This window comes from Halichoerus grypus, chromosome 9, assembly GCF_964656455.1.
Source record: "Halichoerus grypus chromosome 9, mHalGry1.hap1.1, whole genome shotgun sequence".
NCBI classification, from domain to species: Eukaryota; Metazoa; Chordata; class Mammalia; order Carnivora; family Phocidae; genus Halichoerus; species Halichoerus grypus.
Window position 1 is genome coordinate 83,525,958 of NC_135720.1, and position 4,897 is coordinate 83,530,854.

Genomic DNA, 4,897 nt, shown 5'->3' on the forward strand with positions numbered 1-4,897 from the left:
TGAGGGCCTCCTGAGACTAGGAGACAGAGGTAAGAAATTGAGAAGACACAGTGGATAGAATTTGCAGGGAAAAATACTGGATAGGAAAAAGTGCACAAAGAGAGAAGACCTGCAGAGAGGGAAAGGAGCAGGAGGGAAAGGGTGAAAGGGGAGGGAGAGGGGGAGGGTGGGAGAAAGAGAGAGAATGAGAGAGATAGAAAGAGAGGAGAGAAAGAGATATCTGAAGATTTACTGAGGGTTTTCCTTGACTTTTCAGCTGGGTGCTGATGGGCACCCGTGTATGAAGAGACCACCTGAAGCAGAAAGAGAGCCACAGAAAGGAGCAGGGAGAACAATCTCGAGTTCACACAGAGCTGAAAATAGTTCATAATCTCACCAGCTAGAATAGAAAAAAAAACTCATAATGCAAAAGGCATTACAAAGAGTATTAGGAAAGTATTTCCTTAGCAGTGAGGAATATTCAGCCCTATGTTTAAAGGCGACTCTGATCTCACTTAACTAAGCTTAAAAGGAACATCATAAAAGATCAAACTTTTTTTAAGTAATTTAACTGCAACCTGAAGTAAAGCTCAAGAATATTTAAAAGAAAACAAAATAGTGATACTCAACGACATAAAATTCATGTCTGGAATTCAATCAAAAATTAAAGATATGCAAATAAGTGGGGAAATATGACCCATTCTGAAGGAAAAAAAATTAATCAATAGAAACAGCCTCTGAAATGTCATAGATGAAAGAATTCATAGAAAAAGAACATTAAAACCGTTATTATAACTATATTCCATATGGTCAAAATCTGAATAACTTAATTACTCTTGGCAATAATACTGCTCATAGAGTTTTAAGGTTTAGCTATATATATATATATATATATATATATATATATATATGCACACACCAAAAGCATGCTTATTTTTTTGTTCTTGTTACAGAAAATTTCAGAGACTGTAGTAACTAAAGAGAAGGAGTATATATGTCATTTTCCTTTTTAAACAAGAATATGTTTTTCTGAATTGGGTTGACTAGAAAGTTAGTAAACTATTTCTCTCTGCTGCAGTCAAAATTGTTGCTTGGACTAATTTGTCTACTTCTTTTATTGATTTATGGAACTACCAATGTCAAAGCATATTTGAATCTTTGAGAAAAATTAAAAGCATGAATCATCCAAAAAGACCATCAGTGTAGTGAGATTTCATTAAGAGCTAAGGTGTAAGTGGAAGAAGAAAACAGAAAGTCAGATGTCAGATCATACTGTCGTACTTAGCAGATAGGAAACATGTTCAAGGTTATGGTATGTGTTCATAAAAATGATGGCATATCTTGAATTATAGCCAGTTCACATAAGACCTAAGGTAAGTATGATGCATGTTTCAGGAACAAATTACATCCATTCCAGATATAGGGGGTATTATTCACTTGCTTTCTTGGTTTACAAAATAATCTCTCAGCTGGCCAAATTACCTAAACCTCTTAAAATGCCCACAAATGGGGCCCAGTCTAGTTCCTAAAGCTAAACCAGAAAGATCTCGAGGGAAAAATGAGTGCTGTTGGGGTGAGGGCAGTCTATGCTGTTCAACTTTTTACATATCCAAAACATGTGTCGGTAGTAAAGCCAAAAATGCAGGGACAGATAAGAAATGGTGATACTTTCTATTGTTGACTTGTCCTCACATTCATCCCCTTCTTCCCACTGATTTCATGAGCTCATCCCAAATCACTCAGAGAACTATAATGAGCTCTGTCACCTTAAGGCAAGTCAGAATTTGTCTTTCTTATAATTAAGACCCTGAAATATGTGTCCTGATTCTCTTGTGGAAGTAGCTTAGACTCAGTAGCCAATCTTTCTCCATACCAATCCTGACTCCATTATTCACTGGTTGTGTGACCTTAGGAACTAAGCCTCAGCTTCCTCATCTGTACAATTGAGATGAAAATAGTAGTACCCACTTCACAGGTTTTTGATTAAGAATTAAAAATGAGATAATTTATGCAGGACATTTAGCATTATAAGGACTTTATATATGATAGCTGTTTTTACCCACTCAAACATATTTACCTATATTTTATAACAGGAACACTCTCCCTACCAATAGGACTACTTCTTATTATAGGCTGCTCTTCAACAACAACAACACATACATATACCCCTCATTCTCATCTCTGTTTTTTCTCATACTTTTCCTTTTCTAAAATGTCTCCTGTGTCACCACTTGATTAATCTACCCATTCTTTAAGAGTCATCACAAGTCCCACCTGAATCAATAAATCTTAACAGCTCTAAATCCTTGTTATAATTCTTTTTCAAAATTCATGATTTTATTCTCTAGTAAAACAACTTTTACACGTTGATTTTTTTAGATTTTATTTATTTGAGAGAGAGGGAGAGAAAGTAAGAGCGAGTGGGGCAGGGAGGAGCAGAGTGAGAGGGAGAAGCAGACTCCCCACTGAGCAGGGAGCCAGATGCAGGGCTCCATCCCAGGACCCCAGGATCATGACCTGAGCCAAAGGTAGCCGCTTAACCAACTGAGCCACCCAGACACCCCACATGTTGATTTTTAATTAAAAATATATTTGATATTTTTCCATGCATTGTATCTTGTCTCAGACTATGTTTTTTTATAGATAATTATTTGTCCCATATAGTAGGTATCACACTGCAAGATTCAGGGAACCGTTACTGACTTATTAATTAAAGTGCTGCAAAGGGGGGATGGATTAGCCCAGTGATGGGTATTAAGGAGGGCACGTATTGCATGGAGCATTGGGTGTTATACGCAAACAATGAATCATGGAACACTACATCAAAAACTAATGATGTAATGTATGGTGACTAACATAACATAATAAAATAAAATTAATAAAAAAATAAATAAAAATAAAATAAAGTGCTACAAAATTCAAATGATGTAAAATATTCAATGAATTCATATGGCAAGAGATTGACTTCAAAATGTTGATGAGATCAAGGTATTAACTTGTCTTAAGTGACATATCAAGAAAGAAAAAGAAATGAAAATATAAGGCACCCAGAGGCCAATGTAAGAGGGGGGTGGCATGGAGGCCCGGCAAGGGTGAAGGCACTCTGCAAAGCACTTTCTCAACCAGGTCCAAGCATGTCCGTCCTAGTATGGCAAAAACTTCAATGGGTGCCTTCCTCTCTAAAGCCTAGTGGTGGAACAGCTGTTTGACACATTCAGAAGGAAGGATGACAGCTCTACACAGAAACATGATGTGAACGGAAGAGACCTGTCGTTATGCAAACAGTCAGGCACTCTGAACAGACACTAAAAACAGTTCTCATCTCAAAAAACCCAATGCTTGTTTCACAGTATAAGTTAGATGCTGGCAAATGGCATTTGCTGAATGAAGCCTTCAAGCCAGACAATGATCATTTTGGACCCATTAACTTGTATTCGCAGTTGGATCATCTCCCGTCCTGAGGCTCCCAAGACTTTGAACAATTTTTCAGTGATCCTTCAGAAAGGCACCCTCTCCAGGGAAATGTAGTATTTATATACAGTGCATTGGATCTCTAGGAAACACCAGAATTATCAGTGAAGAATATATTAAATGGCTCAAGGGCGACTGTGAAGCATTCTTCTATGGTTTGACAGTAAAACTCCTAGAAATGGTTCCTGTCTCTATAAGGAGGGATTCCCTTAGAGTCAATGATAACACACAAAACCTACATATTCATGCAGGGCACATCCCCAAGTTCTTAAAAAGGAAGAAACCTGGAGATGCCTTCTGTATTATGGGAATAACAATGATTGACCTTTACCCAGGAGACTCCTGGAATTTTGTCACTGGACAGGCCTCTTTGACAGGTGGTATGGGGATATTCAGCTTTGCCAGGTATGGCAGTGATTGTTTATGCTATGAAGACAAAGTAAACAAGCTGTAGAAAGTATCTTCAAGTGACTATTCAGTTTTTGATAACTATTATACTCCTGAAGTGACTAGTGTTCTGCTATTTCACTCCTCTAAGACTTTAACCCATGAGATTGGCACATATTTGGACTTCAACACTGCCAGTGGCTTGCATGACTAATGCAAGACTCCAGACACTTGGAAGAAGCTGACTGGCACCCCTCAACCTTTGCCCTATCTGTTTACACAAGTTGCAGTGTACAAAGTGCTGGTGAAGTAGATTGATGATGAATTTGCTGACACCCCTGGAGTCAGTACAAACTACAGTCATGAGGATAATGTGAATTTACCAAAACCTGTGGAAACCTTTAAGGAGTGGAAGGAGTGGATAATAAAATGCCTTGCTGTTGTCCAAAAATAAGGACCTTCATATAGGAGTAATTAAAATAAATACTTGCACATTAAAAAAAGAAAAAAAATGAAAATATAATATATTCAGTTTTTCTCTTCTACTTCAGAAGTTTGCAAATGAAGTGTAGTAACTTTCTCATAGTATTTTGGTTTTTGTCATTCAGCTTTCATCCTAATACTCTCTATTTACCCAGAGATGCATGTTTAAGTAGTCCCTTCATTGCCTGGCTCTAGAAGTACATGTAAAAACTATAATTAGTAAGCAGTCATCTACCAAGAAAAAAAAAAGCCTCTGAATTGAGAGATGAGGTGAAGAAAAAATTATCCTTTGAAATTTAACAAAAAGTCAACAGATGATGAATGATATCAACATGGCAGTGGTAACTTACAATGGGAGAGGTTTTATAATATTTTTTTGTCAAGAAACAAAGGAAACCCTTCCTCCCCACATCCAATCAAGAAGACCACAGTGTTTCTTTAATACAACACAACATACATGGGCGCCTGGGTGGCTCAGTTGGTTAAGCAACTGCCTTCGGCTCAGGTCATGATCCCGGAGTCCTGGGATCGAGTCCCACATCGGGCTCCCGGCTCAGCGGGGAGCCTGCTTCTCCCT

The 4,897-nt window shown here is 37.8% G+C and overlaps 1 pseudogene; it reads left to right on the forward strand.

Moving 5' to 3' along the window:
- Positions 1-3,363: 3,363 nt before the first annotated feature.
- On the forward strand, positions 3,364-4,314 carry LOC118519608 (archaemetzincin-2 pseudogene; annotated as a pseudogene).
- The last annotated feature ends 583 nt before the right edge of the window (positions 4,315-4,897 follow it).